Source organism: Halyomorpha halys, unplaced genomic scaffold (assembly GCF_000696795.3).
Source record: "Halyomorpha halys isolate HHAL.00 unplaced genomic scaffold, Hhal_1.1 Scaffold664.1, whole genome shotgun sequence".
NCBI classification, from domain to species: Eukaryota; Metazoa; Arthropoda; class Insecta; order Hemiptera; family Pentatomidae; genus Halyomorpha; species Halyomorpha halys.
In genome coordinates, this window is record NW_027115162.1 from 674085 (window position 1) to 692250 (window position 18166).

At 28.9% G+C, this 18166-nt stretch overlaps 1 protein-coding gene across 1 annotated transcript in view; it reads right to left on the reverse strand.

Moving 5' to 3' along the window:
• dtn (transmembrane protein 132C dtn) overlaps positions 1–9710 on the reverse strand; it is a 208266-nt gene extending 198556 nt beyond the window's left edge. Inside the window, exon 1 of the mRNA XM_067052267.1 lies at positions 9594–9710. The gene's annotated coding sequence lies outside the window, so the exon portion shown is untranslated. The remainder of the gene's footprint in view (positions 1–9593) is intronic.
• Positions 9711–18166: the final 8456 nt, after the last annotated feature.

Consider the following 18166-nt stretch of genomic DNA (forward strand, 5'->3'; position numbering starts at 1 on the left):
CAAAAATAGTGTTCCTCAAGATCTCTCAATCTCAACAATATTACCGATCTTTCCGATACCATTCACTAATCACAATACCACCCATAAACTATCGATCATCGAATATCATGCATTTTGATAATGCCCAATAATCGAAAGTTAGTACATCTAATATAAGACTTATGATGGTACGACTTTCTTAATACGAGATACAAGGATTTTCCGGTAATTAATAAATAATCAAATTGTAATTCATAATCAGCAATCACCAACATTAACTAATAAATACTAAATACTAAATATAAAACGAAAAATGAACCTTTGAATGATTTACGATACAATTCAATATAGATTCAGGAGTCAAGTTTAGTATATTCAGTATAATTTGTAAATGATGTCCAAATTTTACATATTATCCTTACATGTAAAATAAACTAATGAAGAAAACCGTAAAATAAAATGATAAAACCATAACTTGTTTAACCATTATTTGATAAGAATGAAAACAAGTGAAAAGTTCAGGGGAATGATTAATTAATTTAAACATCATTATTATTAGTATTTGTCCTCTTCTAAATGAGCGATATAAATACAATAAGATTACGTCCTCTGACATGACGCTACTTTCCACACGTGTAACATAACTGAAATTCAATACCAGAATTAACCATTGGAAATACGTTTAATAATTAATAAAATATATGATATAAGGTTATCACATAACGTATAATATGATCCACAAACTCATTTTGAAATACTAATTTCAGAATTTTTACGAAACAATACTAAACTGTTTAAATAGGTACACAAATAGGTATTTTTTTTTTTAGTAAGTTCTGTTCATTTTAAAATGTTCATTAGATTGTCAGTTCAGTTTTGTTTTTTCCTAAATTGTATTTTCGAATTTAGAATATTCTATTTAATGTATAGTGATTGCTCGGTTATCACTTGGATAAGTTTGTATATAAATATAAATGAAAATTTAACAAAAGATAGTTCAAAACCACTCTGAAAGATTCGGTAATAGTAATTATAGTTCCTGCAATGACGAAGCAGCAGATAAGCAATGGCAATTCCATTAATTTCTTAACGACTAAATAGACCAATAGTCCCATTTAAATATTTTAATAAATTATTAATCTCTTGTATATTTATAGCAGACGCTAAAATCAAATTCATTTCCAATGCTCTTCCACATGCCTTTTACACATTATTCTTACAAGATATCACACTTCATTCCCTGCTTGCCAGAGCAGTCTCACAGGTATTAATTTTAAAATGAAGAGAAAAACATATAATGTGATATGTATTGCTTTTTTTATTTATTTATATTGTAAATTTGAATATGCATGATTTTTACATTACATCTATAAATATAATGATATAATGATGTACATAAAATCTTTATCATTACATATTTTTTTCTCGCTGATTTCATATACTGTAATGACAGGTGAAACATGTTAAAATATACTAATTTCATACATCTTTAGACAGAATAATCCGCCAACAATAATCACCAAGAACGGAATAATACACAAAAATGATGAATATAGAAACGTTGTTCAAATTTTGAATTTATAAACTTATAGTTTTAGATCATTTTTAATTATAATGATTCGTTTTCTATGAAAAGTCTATTAATTATAATAAGGAGTAAAACTACTAAACAGATCAACAGCCCTGTATAAATATTAATCAGCATTTAAATAAAAAATTAATCTTTTGTATAATTGTAGCTGAAGTTAAAATTAAATTCATTCATATTAAAACTGCTGGATAATTCTCTTCCTCATCCCTGTCATACGTCATTCCTGTAATATATCAGACCTAATTCCAAGTTTGTTAGAGCTGTTTGACAGTTAAAAATTTTCAAATAAATAGAAAAAACATATAATGTGATTTATCGTTTTTTTCATTTACTTTTTTTTTTTTTTTTTTTTAATTCGTGATGTATAATTTTCCATTACACCCATAAATATAACGATATAATGAAGAATATAAAATCTTTATCTTTATGTAACATATTTTCGGTTCCTAAAGCGAGTACCTTAGGCGTACGCCAGTGATACGAAATTTTGCAAAATAAAAGAAAATTTTTAAATTCAAGTAGTGAATATAATTAGCATTTACTTTACACCGGTTTTCTTATTTTCCTACACATCTAAGAATAATTGTGTCAGCATTTTTATTTTTTTTTTTTTAGCTCGACAAGGGTGCCGTGAAATGGATTTTTTAACTCTGCCATAGTAGCAGGTAAACATGTTGAAATATATTATATTCATTAAATTAATGTGAGTATCTACTAATTTATGTATTTGCATCTTTAGACGCAATAATTCCCAAACACTAAATGTTGCTTATGACTAAAATGGAATAATACGCAAAAAATAAGGAGCATGTTAAAATTTATCTAATTTTGAAAATATAAACTCAGGAAAATCCTATTGATATTGTAAAACCAAAAACTGCGTCGCATATGTAGCAAGAACACTGTCTCTAGCCCAGTGCCGAGGGAATGAAACGAATCCGGGTGGTGCGACATGCTGGCACGATTAGTAATTGAATAGGTCTCCATTATTTCCATTAATTACAAAATTTTTATTTACTTAATAACTTATACTTAATAAATATATAAATACTTAATAAATTTAAGTATAAATGATTTTGAAACTTATGTCTAATTGGGTCTTAGAACGGGAGGAGGGTGGAATCGGGTTCCGATGCTCAAGGGGCCTACTACTCTAGACAGAAAAATATTTCTGAGAATTTAAAAATGAAATAATAATAAATATACAATGAAAAGAGAATGAAACAAAAACATGGAAATTTTCGGTAACTTACCAATCTCTATTGAGAGGAAGAGGCCCCATCTAAGATTTCGCCCCTTGCCTCAGTAAGTTTCGTTACGCCAGAATCTAACATTCCTCAAAAATATACCAAATCTACATATACCATAAGTTTCATTAAAAATGGTTTATAGAAGTAGAAAACTAATTTATTCAGTTTTCGAAAAGTTGTCTATCAATAGATCATTTTTTATCTTTTAGTAACCATAAAAATCAAACTAAATTTTATTAGATAAATATATTTTAAATAATTATGTAATCACAAAATCAGCTAATTTTCTACTAAAATCATTCTACATAGAGCGCTGCCGTCAGTTTTTATATTTTGAAAATTTTGGGATTTTCGAATATATTATATGTCCATTATAATATAAAGGAGATAAACAAACCCACAGTACACAAAACGGTCAAATTCAAGTTTTAAACAGGGCACAAAATTGAAATATTTTGAACCCATAATGAAAATTAGCTATGATTCAAATAATTTCCATATATGACATTAGTTTTTTGATTAAGAAAAAGTAAAAGGAGAGAAAGTTAGTTAGGTGAGGACGAGAGCAAAGGGCAAGGGAGAGGGCGAATCGATCGACTGAGAGGAATCGGCCAAGTGTGGGGAGCCTCCTAGGATAGGATATCAAACAGTAATCGACTAGCGCAAAACTGTCTTAGGTCCTTATTGTAAAAGCTCCTTCATTAGCGGTCACCTTAATAACCACAATATTAACCTAACTACTCCTATAATTCTTCCTAAAATATTTACAATAACAGCTCTTGAAAAGACTACCTCCACTGTAGGTCATGAATGATCTAGGCGTGTCTATCAAAATTTGAATATCTATCCTCAAGTCTCAAACTGGGCGAATCAAATAATGTATTTTTCAAATGACGTAGGATCCCATAAAGTTTAATTTTCAACAAGTGAAATTCAGATAATATTTTTACCAATATCAAATGAAATTATGGTAGTCAAAAATCATTTCACCTCAAACGAAAAATTATAAAAAATACTGAAAGACAAATAAAATATCAAACAAGTATTTAATACTTAACGACAAATTAATAAATAAACAGAATATATTTCATATTTGTTATTTAGTTAGATATGGTTTACATAACAACAATTATTTCTGTTTATTCCATTTATATTTCTGGCGAAGTACTTGATGCTTTTTAATAATAGTAGCCCCTAAAGGTAAAGTTAAGGCACGCCATACGACCTATTTAAAAAAAGAAACAATAGAGTGGAAAACGTAAAAAAAAGAGAATGGATAAAAATTACAAATAAAACAAAATGCTGTACTGATGGGCAAAGATTAGTTAATTGGTGGATCCTTAAAGTTTTTAGTCTATTGGCAAGAGAGTATCTATGGGGCTCAAAGTACTGGTCCCCTTCGGCTCATTGGCCAACTTACTGTAATGTACTAGACAAGAAATTAATTTTTCTTAAATCTACTCCCGAATCCTAATAGCCTAGGTATGCCACATTCCAAAGGTTACCACACTATATTAACAATACTTTGATATTATTCATCCTGATACGCTAGCAGGAGCATACAATGCTCTCTCACCAAGTTACGATGAAGTTAAAAAATATAAATAACGATGATTATTTTATTTTCGATTAATTCAGCTTAAGAAAAAAAAGCTTCGAAAACCGCAGGGAAAATAAACAATGGAGGATCGATAACAACCGACCAATTTGATAACAGTAACGTGTTCAGTAGATCTACTACATGTACTTAATTTATATTGTTTTAATGAGAGTAATTTAAAATTAAAATAATCCGCTGAAAGCAATGTCACGATTGGAATAGTAGTACAGACCTGTTGTATGTATATCTTCTAGTTTAAGGATTAATTATTTAAGAGAATTAAAATTTGTATCGTGATGTTGCGAATATTGAGCCGGTTGAGGACATTTATTTAATTGATATTACAACGTATTTCTTGTATCTTGTTGAAAAAAAAAGAAAATTTAAAAACAACAAGATTTAGTCTGTTCCCGATTCAAATCAGACTGATTAAAAATCAATTGAATCTGCTACTTTTTAAAAAATAAAACTAAAAAATTGAAATAAAAATTCATAACAACCAATAAAAAAAAACCGTCATTACCAATGGTCTCAGGGGAGTAATAACTCCAGTGATTGACCTTTCGCAAATGCTTGAATTTTTTTTTTAACTGTAAATCTTTAAAATGTAGGTTACATTACAAATATTCAATAAAATTATAATTTTAATTATTATATTGTTTATTTCAGTTGAAAACCTAAAATTGTTTAGATAATTCATTTCAATCCCAAAACTTAAGGTATCCCATATTAATGACGATTCTGTCGATATCTAGATTAATTACATAAGCGAAGTTGAAAATGTTTCTTACTACATTTCCTTGATTTTTGTATGAAATCAACTTTATTACATATGTATGCAATAATTTAGATAAGTATACAACATAAATAGCTAATTTTTAGTAAACTTTTAAATTTGATTATAGCGGTACTTATATGTATCCAATGCATTCGATCAAGATTGTTTGAAAATGAAAAACTATTTTCTTCCAAAACGTCACGCATGGATAAATAAAAAATGCTATCTATAGCCATGAAGGACTAGATTACTATTGATATGTCTTCCTCTCGTATATTATAATTAAAATAAAATTAGAGGGGGTACCCCCACTGTCTGCCCAACGACGGGCCACCCCGTTTTACAAATTACATTACAATTGTTCATTTAATTGAACAACTCGTGGCTCAAATTGTAGAACTGTTATTTATATGTAATCTGTAGTTCACATTGTACTATTTTTTTCAATATAGTGTAAGCAAGAAAAAAATTAAATTTCATGTCTTTATCCCAACAATTGGATATGTATTAGATTATATGTCCAATAAAATATCACAAAATGATCACCAAAAGTTTTCTCTATATAATAGAAAAATTAACATATCATTAAAAAAATATTGGTTCCATAACAAGTACAAAATTATTTTTTCCTTTAATTATATAACTGAGTTTGTACTATTGAAAAAAATCGTTCTATTTTCCTTTAAAAAATTAATAAATTTAATGTAAAAGTTTCTTATACATTATTATCTTATCAGATAATAAAATTGGATCTATGTTTGTCAAGTTTTAGAATTAATCTTCTTATTTGGAAAAAAAATGTTTTAAATCTTGCTCAGACAGACCGTTTCAGCAACTCCCTTTTTAATTCAGGATCAACAAGAGGTAATTGTCATTTTAAATTGGTAAACTTGTATATAACTAATTTAAACATTGTTGACCAAAGCAATATAATGTTCATTAACGAATTTAGATTCAATTCACACAACTATTCTACAATATTCTGTAATTTTTAAATATAATGCATCAATTTTTAATAACATAGAAATCATTAATCGCGTTATTATTAGTAATGACCATTAGAAAACTAATTTTAAATTTATTATTAAACAAATACCGGTTTTGAATTTTTTAAGATGATTTAAGAACGGATCTAACTCATTGACGCATTTTGATTACATTTTTTAAGGTATTTTATAATTTTTCAAATTATGAAACAACTTCACAGTAAATAGCTCTTGAAACTTTAATTATTTATAATTATCAATTATGATTTAACTAATAGTGACCATTAGAAAACTGATTTTATAATTATTAGTAAACTAATACCGGTTTTAACACTTTCAAGATTCATGTGTTTAAAACGTAAATCGAATTTTTGGTGAATAACCTTTCATTAACCGGTAATTGTTTTTAAAGTAAGTATTAAAAATTTCCAGTAGGAACTCAAATATTATTTTACTCATCAAAACTTCATTAATACCAAATTTACAGAAAATTTAGCCAAGATTTAGAGAATTTGAGTAACTAAAAAGACTATTTAATCGAAAATTGTCTGACCATTAGCTACCGCCCTTTTCACCATAATCAACAATCCAAGGACAAATCGAGAGATTTTAATTGCCTTTTCAGTAGTTTTTTTTTTGGAAAGTTAATCTATTATATAATATATTTAATTATTTTTATAACAGAAAGCAACCATATGTTATAATTAAATATAAGATTCCGTTACCAATTTTTGTATAATTCACAAAATGTTATGGTTCAGTTCTCTGTAATTCATACATATGCCAAGAGTCAATTATTTCAGCAATTAGTTTTGCTACCACTCTTTCCCTATTCTTGGAAATAGTCAATATAACTATAATGCAATAAGGAGTGTTTTGCGGTACAGTCTGTACTTACAAGTTTCAGGCATAAAACGTATTCAACAAACTGTGCCACCGGTATTTCTGAAAGCTTTTAATTGTTCGTTTGCATATTATTCTAATGGTTATTTATATAATTTGTTTAATATCCTTAAGGTATATATTATTAATTGTTATTGAATATTAGCAAATCTCAGTTATTTATCATTAAAAAATTATTTTCAATACATTCTCGAAAGATTAAGGTTTAGCACATAGTTAGGACGCAAGCTTCTTGATTATACAAGGAAAGAAACATGGTCAGCATTTAAGCTCAATCAACGGGTTTTTCTTTGAACCAAAAGACGTGCCAGATACTTTATGAACGCTGGGTGTGTCCCAGAAGGATCCCTCGACCCCACAGTCGATCCACGGTTGATGGGAAAAATACATTTTATCCGGAAGCGGACACGAACATGGACTGATTTCGACTTCACAATTTTATCAAATCAACTCCAAGAGATATGGTTTACTATGTTTATTACCTCCAAAAAATAGTATAACATCTGTAGGTATGTAGATTACCCCCTTTTACACAGTTATCTCTGCTACTGCGCCACAGATCTATCGCATCGCACGAGTCTTGCGACAAAGGGTCTCGCGTTGTGGATATGGGCTAGTCCATTTATTTACGAAAGCTACAAAAACTCGCGCCTCAAGGGTCCAAGATTTATGTTTTACCTTAACACGGCCTCTAAATGATTACTCGTCGGTGGAATCATAAATACTTATAAATTATTTATATTAACGTATATTTAGGATAGTCCTTGGCCAGAAAAAATGTACGATTTGCAAAAGATAAATCTATTTGAAATATTTGTCAATATATTCTATATTTCGTCAATAAATATTAACTATCTACCGAAAATTCAATATTTGAAAAATGGACTGAAATATTTTATTTTTGTATTTTTTTATATTTGTTAGTTAAAATATGGAGTTTATTAAATTAGTATATTTCTATATCAAATAAATTGAAAAACGTAAATCATGGCTCTTGCATGGTTGTAAAATACTATTGCCGCATTCATCCTTTATTATAATCACAATTTCACACATTATCAAATTAGTATTATTGCCGTCTTCAAATTTAAGAAGGTAACAATAATAGTTAATTATTAATATATACTAATTAATTAGTCAAATAAAACCTTTTCTACTTATGTAAATTCACAAAGCACTCATTTTTCTGTAAAATGACATGATTACCCTTTAATCATTTAAAGAAGGGATATTCATGATTTGGAAAAAGCTGCAATCTAAACGGTTAGTAAATTTAATCTGAGACTGTCAAATAGTCATTAACATTAGGTAAAGGAGATTCAATTACATTCAACAGGCGCCTCTTACACCTTCCATTGACTCTATTAAGTAGAATTGTTCAAAATTACAATCAATTCGTCATGGAGATATTATAAATTATTTTTTAAGTTTTTGTTTTGCTTTTCGCAAAATATAATTTTAAAAAATATTTAACCCCTTAGCCTTGCGCAATAAACAATAATTCGGGCTGCAAATTGACTATATTAAAACAATAAAATAAAATTTATTAAATATTTAAAATTAATTGAATATACTATAAAACATTAAATAATATTAATATTATTTTATGTTTTATAAAATTTATACTTACAAGCGCTCATGTAGAATATTTAACAACTAAAATTGAAATAATCAATTTTCTTTAATAATTACAACTGTAATTCTAATACACATACTGCAGTCATTTTGGAGGTTAAATTGGAGTCCTCTATAGAGATTACATACGTTTATTAGCACTTTTATAAAAATTACTGATTACTTATTCGTTACACAAAGCCAAATCTATACTTTTTAGGATAAATTTACTTCACTATTTACAATTATCGACTAAGTTTAGTCCATAAAAATAAATATATAATGTATTTTTTTATGTAAACGTTTTCATTTCATAAATATAATATGGAAAATAAAAACTATATTGCTAGGGGATACACCCTTATACATTCATTTTTGTTTATTACTTATTAAATATCAACTATATTTTACATTTTAGTAAAAAGTAACCTTAAAGAAAGAAAAAACAGTTTTGATATAAAATACATGTCTAATTAACGCATAAGGGTCAAAAAATACACTACACAATTTACATAAAATTGTCATAGCAAAGAAACCAAAATATAAATAAATTTATCCGTATGACCATTGAGAAATGCAGATCAACAATATACACTAACTGAATAATTATTGTCAAACATAAATCTATAAATTAACACCGAATGCTTGAATATAGTAAAGGATTGGTTATTTATTTACCAATTATAATTCATTGTCTCAATTATTATTAATAAAATAAAAGAAATAAAACTTTTGAGTACCTCATATGATATAATACCATTAAAAAAGAAAGTGATAATTGAGCGAACATGTCAACAGGCAACGATAACCCAATTCAGGTAACTGCCGACCTGTAAATTTTAATTACACTAATAATAAGCTGAAAAACTTGTTGATATCGAACATGACTCACCCATTAAAGAAGCAATAACGAAGCACACACACAACTGGCCCATGTATGCCCCAGCGAGCCTGCTCACATGACTAGTGCAGCCTCAGCAAGAGCACGGGTCCTACTGGAGGGGCCCCGGCATGGTATTGACCCGCGCCCACTTCTGCCAACACACCCTCAAAAAATATCCCATCTTCTCTCCAACGCGCACTGGCTTCTTTTGACAGTTCTAATAAATCCATTATTACCAAGTTAAAAATATATTAGGAATGATATTCAGGAGATAAAAAAAACCAAAAAAAAAAACCATTCACAGGTCATCCCTTTATTAGTTGAAAAGGTATAAGTATGATGTATGATCAAAATAATTGATTCTAATAAATTAATAAAAAAATATTTCTATAGCAATTTACCTAAGGGGACACAACATTCTTCCGACCGATGTGTCAAAACTGTAAATACTCGTATTCAGTAATTTGCGTTATATTTTTATCATAAAATGTATTTGTACGAAATGGAAAAGAGAAGTATGAATGAGAGATGATGAATGAGAGATTAACAGACACAACCAAAAATAAAAAATAGAACAATATTGCAAGTTAGCTGAGATCGGTAATTTCCAATATACTGTTTAATGGGAAAATAAATTAAAATGATATAGAAATGTATTAAAATAATGTCTAATAATGGATTGAAAAATATGTTGTTTTAGAGCACTAATAATAAAAATAAAACATTATATTCCCTTAAAAAAAAAAACTACTTTTTAAAATAAAAGAACAAAAACACTATAATATACAAAATAATTCATGAGGCTGTTAAAAAGCTTTTGGGATATATTTCGATGTTATAATTTTTTATATGACCCTAGCGTTATAGATCCATCTTCAGCTAAATATGAACAATTGTTTTGTTGGAGTCTCTTCTAGTTCACTTGTAGTATTTTTAAAGTGAGTTATTTAATAATGGTGACAAGTAGGAGTCGTTTTAAAGGAGAATATAAAAAAGAAGCAAAGCAGAAAGTTCACGACGGTGACAACAGGAAAGAAAATTTATCTAATAATAAGAGGAATTCAGAGAAAACTTACTCTTCTCATTTGCACAGGAAGTTGCTGAGAAGATTTTCGTATGTTAATACTCAATTGAAAACCTTTTTGGCCCTTTTTCTAAAAAAAAAATTCTTTAAACTGTTTATTTCAATTTTATTTTTTAATCACGGCAGGAATGCTTGTAAATATATAAATATATATATATATAAAATAATGAGGTGTAGATAGTTGACCGTAGATTAATGCTTGAAGAAGTTTGTCGGGGGATGCGGTCAGCAAAGAACAACATAAATAAATATGGTTTTGTTTATTTATGTTGTTCTTTGCTGACCGCACCCCCCGACAAACTTCTTCAAGTATATATAAAATAATTTTAATATTACGTATTTTTCCAATTTTTATGTTTAATTATTTTTAAATAGATAATAAATTACCTATTTATGTATTTAATACAATCCATTTGGGGACCTACATTATTGATTGCTGCTCAAAGATATGATATTAAATATTTTAAAAATAACATTTTGTAAATAAAAAATGCATTCCACGATGAAATGCAGTTGCTAAGCACTCTATGACGAATTATGTGTTATTTTAAACAATTTTCCTAAATAGAGGTAATGGAAGGCACCTGATGAATGCAATTCAATCTCCTTTACCTAATGACTATTTGACAAATTCCATGTAAAATTCCTAATAAATTATATTATATTATAATTATAAATGTAATTATAATATATTACTTCTCAAAAGATGATCCTCACTTTACCACAGTAGATATGCAATATTTTTGAATTTTAGTCTTGATGAAGGTAAACGTCGACTGGAAAGTTGTTTATCGATAGTATTGAAGAGCGGCTTCCTACTTTTTTCCAAGGCACCAAACTTTAGCTAAAAAAATTTCGCGACACCCTTTTTGGACTAAAATATTTTTGCGACACCCTAGTCGAAATAAAAACGTCGGCACAATTATCCATAGCGTGGTTGAATATGTAAGAATATAAGAAAAACAGAGCAAAAGTTGAAGTGCTAGAATGCACTGTATATTTGCTTTTCCAATTTTAATGATTTTTGCATTATTTTGAGAAAGTGGTATTCGCTTGCTGCTCCCACTTAAGGAACACACAAGTGTTCAAGTGTTCTTTTTTAATGCAATTTATAGCGAAAGTGATGTTTTCCTAGTTATCTACAAGTGACAAACCTATTTTAACAATGGTTGGGGAGTCAACTTTTTCATTTTGTGAGACTGCCACTTGATGAAAAAAGTCAATTCAAACCGGCGCCACCCACAGATCTCAGAACAGACCTAGGCCTTACCATCTCAGCTAAGGACAGCCCACTCAAGGAAATCTAAGGAATCTTACATTGTTACAATTGTTTACAATGTATTTTAATATTAAGAGCTTATAGGGCAGCTTTTCATCAAATTCTAAGAAAAAGCTTAATACTTAACGTCTTGAACTCAAAGACGACGTTGTTCTCAAAGACGAAACTAATGTTTTGGATTAATTTATAATTTATAATTTATATGCTTATCCACATTGTTTTTGTATATTTTCTTCAAATGCATAATTTTCAAGTCGAAAGAAAGTAAATTTATTTTTATTTTATAAACAGAATGTTAAGGTGTAATAGGCTAATTGGTGTTAATAGGCTTAAAAATTAAATTAATTAATCAATTTAATACAATGATAATAGATTTACATACACATTTTATGTAAAGCGTAACATCTCTAAGACAAAAGAAAATAACAGTAGACTTCAAGTGCAACAAGTAAATTTCTTTTATTAAGTTTTTTACGTTGCCTTTCGCAAATTCGCAATAGCAGCGTTGTCAGTTGGACATTATTTTTTTTTTTTAAACTAGTAGAATTATTGTTAGTTGAAGCAATTTGAAGGTGACTTTCAAGCGGCTAAATAAAGCAAACTTCTTTTAATCTATTTAACACCTTACAGAAAGTAGTTGGCTTTAAATAGCACGTTCTGCTAATTACATCAGCCGAGGATAACAGTAGATGATCATAGTAATACGTGTGCATTACTTCTGAGCAGTGTTTGCCAATGAATCGACATCTTTAAATGTATCCCTTAATTTTGATTTTTACAGCATGAATAGCACATATTGCTGAATGAAAAAATGTATGAAAACATAGATAACTTACACTGTAAGCCCAAGGTTTATTATAATAAGGAAATAAATGACTCCTAATACTTACTAAAATAAAATAAAATTTAATCATTTATCAATGGTAAAGACAATAAACACTTCAAAAAATTATAAATAAAAGATTGATAAGTTATCTAATCAAAGCAAGGGTGGCTGGTTAAGGAAACTGCTGAGTCCCAAGTTCTCACTTAACATCTAATATAATGAGTCGAATTTATTTTAATTTCTTCTTTCGTTCCTACTTTAATACCTTCTTAAACTTAATGTCCGTAGATATCTCTAAGCTTATGCAAAAAATAGGAAAATCTAAGTATGTAACTGTGCGCTTTGTATTTCCATTAGTTTGGTAAGACTGTTGGCGTATGGGCATAAATGAAACTGCACATGAGACACCGGAATAGGTCACTTTTAACTGTAACTTTTAGTGTCAGCCCTGTATTGTGGGTTTGTGCCAAATAGTTTTTTCCTTTTTACTCCACATATGTCGTGATTGAAAACTCTGAAGCACAATGCTTGTATGTGATTAAATGTAAAAACTATAATAGTTATAGTAGTATCCTACTTTCAGCCATTCTATTTTACTCTTTTTTTTTTTTAATATTAACTTCAACCATGGCTTGCATCTGCAGGAAACATGGTCTGTGGCTGTAAGTTAATTTCAACATCTCTTTTGTAAATTAAGTAATATGTTCAAAATTAAGGAAAGAGTTCGTTTAACCCCGATATTCCAATATGTCATTCGAGCTAAGATCAGAGGTAAGAAATATATTCTTAGCTTTTATTTATCTTTTCGGGCAAATTAAAACAAGATTTAATTCTTTAATATTTAGATCAAACTTGAAATATAAAAAAATAGGTAATTGAGTAAAAAATATTCCATTGTTCTTTTAGGACTTTTATTAATAAATTTTCTATATATACAAATACATTGTTTCCTTTTAACCAATATTTAAAAAAAATTTCTAAAGCATTATCTCGCTAATTTTATCGGCGTGCTGCCACGAATCGGAAATATCCAACTGAGTATAAATCTGAAAAGAATGAGAAACTTGAATTCGAAATCCTGCTTCCTACTATTGTCATGTTTTTTTTTTTTCAGTAACCTTTTTTTAAAAATCTCAGTTTTAATATTTAAAATGATTAGAGGCATTTATGACAATGATCTGATTACATTCGCCGAGGACCCCCATCGAAGAGGCTCTTGAAATATTTATTTTAGATAGTTTATTTTCTTTGTTATTCGGATATCTTTTAAGCTACTTCACAATTAGTTGTATTAGTTACTTTAATTTTTCCATGGAATCTTACGCGAATTGAATCACTTTCGAAGTCAATACACATTCGTACTGGCAACGACATGTGAACTTATTTCCCAGGTCAAAGAAAGTGAATTACACATAACTCTGGCTCAGCAGCTTGGTGAAGTGAGGCGACGCAGAAATCTGGATAGAAACGACTGTGTGCACAGGGAACTAAGTACTTTTGAAGTAGTCAAAGGTTCCCAGGGTCTTAAAATATCTTTACTTGAGGAATTTGGAAATGACCAAAAAGGTTTAAGAACACTCTAGACTAGAGGTTCCTAATCTTTTTCGGTTTGCGGCTCCCTAAATAATCTGATATTTTCCACGGAAGCCCTTAATACATTAGATTTTTTCTTTCTTGAAAAATTGGAAAACTTTACTTTTTAAAAGTGATTACCCATTTAACAGCGAAAAACTAAAAACAGATATAGATTTTCCTTGGGATAATATAAAATATCTAATTTCAACTGTTTCTGTAATATCCATAAAGAGACTGGACGATCACTATGTGGTTAGGTTAGTTGAAAAATAAATTAAACTCGAATTTTAAGTTCACAAAAAATTTATTGAACATCTATTGATGATTAGCATTATTAAAATTATTGGGATTGATGGTCATGATGTTCACTACACAAATTCTCGAATCTCGGAATAAAATTGGGTACGGTGGCCCATCATTTCTTGTTCAACGTTAATTTTCGAGCGATATTTTCTTTTTATTACCACGACCCCCGAAAACCCATCTTTGCACAAATGGGATGTTGCAAATGGAATTAATACTCGCAGAGCTTTACGAATCGAGTGACAAAAGCATGGATGGGGAAGCTGCTTGCGCCCTAGCTGTTTCAAAAGATGCAGATTGGAAAGAAAACAATGAAAGACGCTAAAGTTGCTAAATTCTTGGACTTTTGTCAGCATACAGAATTGTTGGCGCTAAAATTCGAGAATTGCGAATTCCAAGAAAATTTCCGAATAATTCAATATTTCGTGGCGCCCTTATGACGACACAGCGGCGCCCCGGGGAGCAGCGGCACACTTTGGGAATCACTGCTCTAGACTATAATCGAACAAAAGGTAAAATTAATGGCCTGTAAGTTAAAACTTTTTTTGCTAAGAGGCCTCAAATTTATCAAATTTATATTCTTGAGCAGGGTTGGATTAAGCGGTAGTTACTAAACTGTCAGTAATTTACTTCTATCTTTCTTCGATTGGCCAAAAGTTTTTAAGGAGTGAGGAAATTTTAAACTCGGGGAAGGTATTCCCTTTTATTAACGTTTTACAAGAAATATCAATTGGATGTTTTGACTATAAATCAAAATTCATGGCAAAAATTTGATCAGTCAATGATCCAAATTTGAAAATCAAGTCATGTCTACTGTTTTACTCAGTTTTTTATTTCTTACGTCCTCTATTTCAAAATATTTAAAGAGTAAAATCAATCACTCTTCAACCGTTTGAAACATAGTACATTTCAAGAGAAAAAGAACTTCTAAGAAAAAGTTGTTGCCTTGTGAAAAATATAAGGTCAATCTTTTTCAATGTTTTAGATTGAGGTAAGAGGGGTATCGAAGAGGTTCAGTACAAACGAAGAAATTTTGTAAGAATGTACCGAGCCAAAAAATTTTATAAAATCATAAAGCTTGATAGTTTTCCGGCGGATATTCTTTTATAATTTAAAGAAGTCGGTTCTTAATAGAGCCGATCATGGGCGTAGGCAGAGGGGAGCAGGGGGAGTCACGGCTCCCCCTTAGATTTTTAAAAGACAAAATAGTGAACTTATTTGATAGATAGTTTCTTCTTTGAAACATGCTATAGTTAGTAAGGTAATGGTAGGGAAAGATGGCGACGCCCGAAAAATCATCAAAGATGAAAAGTGCAAAACTGCCTTATATTTTCATTGTATGAGCGATTGGTTTAACCTTGTTAACTATTTAAATTCAGTCGCTTCATTTTCATTATTGTGATTATAGGTAATAAACATTTTTAAAGTAATGATTGAATTTAATGAAGTAGAATGGTGAGGTATTTCTTAGAATGTGGAATTACATATATTTCTTTTATCAACGTTTCAGATTGGGCTATATATAGGATTGTACTTATGTATGTAGTGGTTTGTGAATCTTTGCGAAAGTTCTTTAATAGAAGAAAATGAAAGAGATCAAACATGATGCTGAAGAAAAGTGTGAAGAACACGATTTTGAATTAGAAAAAATCTATGTTACCGCAAGAGACAATGTTTTTATCGTTTTTGTTTAACTTCCACTTTTAATCAACTTGTATGTAAATTAAGAATATGTACTACTTGGATTGCAAATTTAAAAAAAAACTTGAGTGACACAATTGGAATTTTATAGGTAGGAATGTAATAACGTGTATTCTTTTATCAAGGTTATGATTCTATCTTTAAAGAAACCTTAAAAACAATAAAATTATTTTGGGGATAAATGTGTTTTTGAATCACCGATTTAATTATACTTTGTATCCAAGTCATATGCTAAAAATCTACTAAGATCTTCTTTGATCCAAGAACTGGAATCTAGTCGTATTTTAATTAATACAGAAAGAGACTTACTTTATAACTTGTATAAAAATGTACTTATGGAAATGTTTGGTACAGATCTTGCCATTACGCAAATATGGTTTTGAGCCATTGAATTGAAAATGTCTTAGTGAAAGAGTCTAACCTTTTCAGTCGCTACCCAAGTCCCCGAAGAGGGACTGCACCTAATTTTAGGCTTTTCCACCTTTTGTCCAGGACACTATAGTTTGAAATTACAATCAACCATAATAATTCTTAATTTTATGATACCCAACACATTGGTAGAAAATCGTTTGTCTGACAACTTAGCAAATATTTGTAAAATATGAAAGGTGAAAGGACAAATGAAGGAATAGAGCATTCACACACAAAGCAAACGGTTCAACAAACATTTTAGGCCAAATCTTTACCATTTGATTATTCCATATTATTGGCACTAATTGAAGATGTATTATCTTATGATAGTATATTATTATTAAATGACAGATTACTTGATACTTGACATACGTAAGTGACAATTTTCAGTCACTTGGAAATATAGAAATATGATTTAAAATTTGATTGCAGCCTTTAATTCCTTATTTATTAATTCTTTTCCGTTTTTGGGAAATGTTCTCCCTTTTACTTACATTTCATATCAATTTTTGATATCAAATAAAACATTTTTGTTGACCTAAACTAGGCATTCTACTTATAATTATTGTAGATTTGAAATTGGCATTCACAAAAAATCGTGAAGTTGGCCGTGGATGTTTTTGATTCATTTTTATTAATTCTCATCCACTTTTAAAGTGATTTATCAATTATTGATATTATATATCTGTTCACTTTATGCTCAGTACTATTCTATACTATGTTATTTTTTCAATAAGGAAAACTATTTCCTTATTAAAAAAATAACTGATAGAATTTCATTAATATATAAATAATAATTCTTTTTATGTGCATTAAATATTGCTGTAATTTATATATCTCATTTTTTTTCTAAATAGTTTGTTTTCTTAATAAATTAAAAATATTATTGATTGAAAAATTAAATCCTGAAATGTTTCTTAACTGGAAAGGGGTAAAAATTTATTTGGGTTGTGATAATTCCCCTAAAATATCTAAAGTTCTAAAGTATAATTTTAAGAAATATTACAGTTGTTTAAAGTATTAACATAACATTAAAATAACATTTACAGATATGCGCAGTTTATTTCACATTTTGTGAAACATTTAGCCTCTATAATTTGTTGCTATAAACTTAGGCACTTTGAATATAAAGAAAAATTGTTAGAGTTGATTGCACTAACTATTCTGTGGAGAAAGTCTTGTAAATTCTCCTTCTTTTGTTCAATTTAAAAGGTATACGTTACTAGACTAGTTCCTGCCAATAGTATATAATGGTCCACTGAAAGTACTTGTTGCCTACTGATATTTACCTGAGGGCAGCAACAAAACTAAGTTTAGTTTTCACAATCTAAGGACACTTTTAATCACTCTCTCCCCTTCCTTTATTAATTTTCTCATCATAATATTTATTTAAACTTTAATTT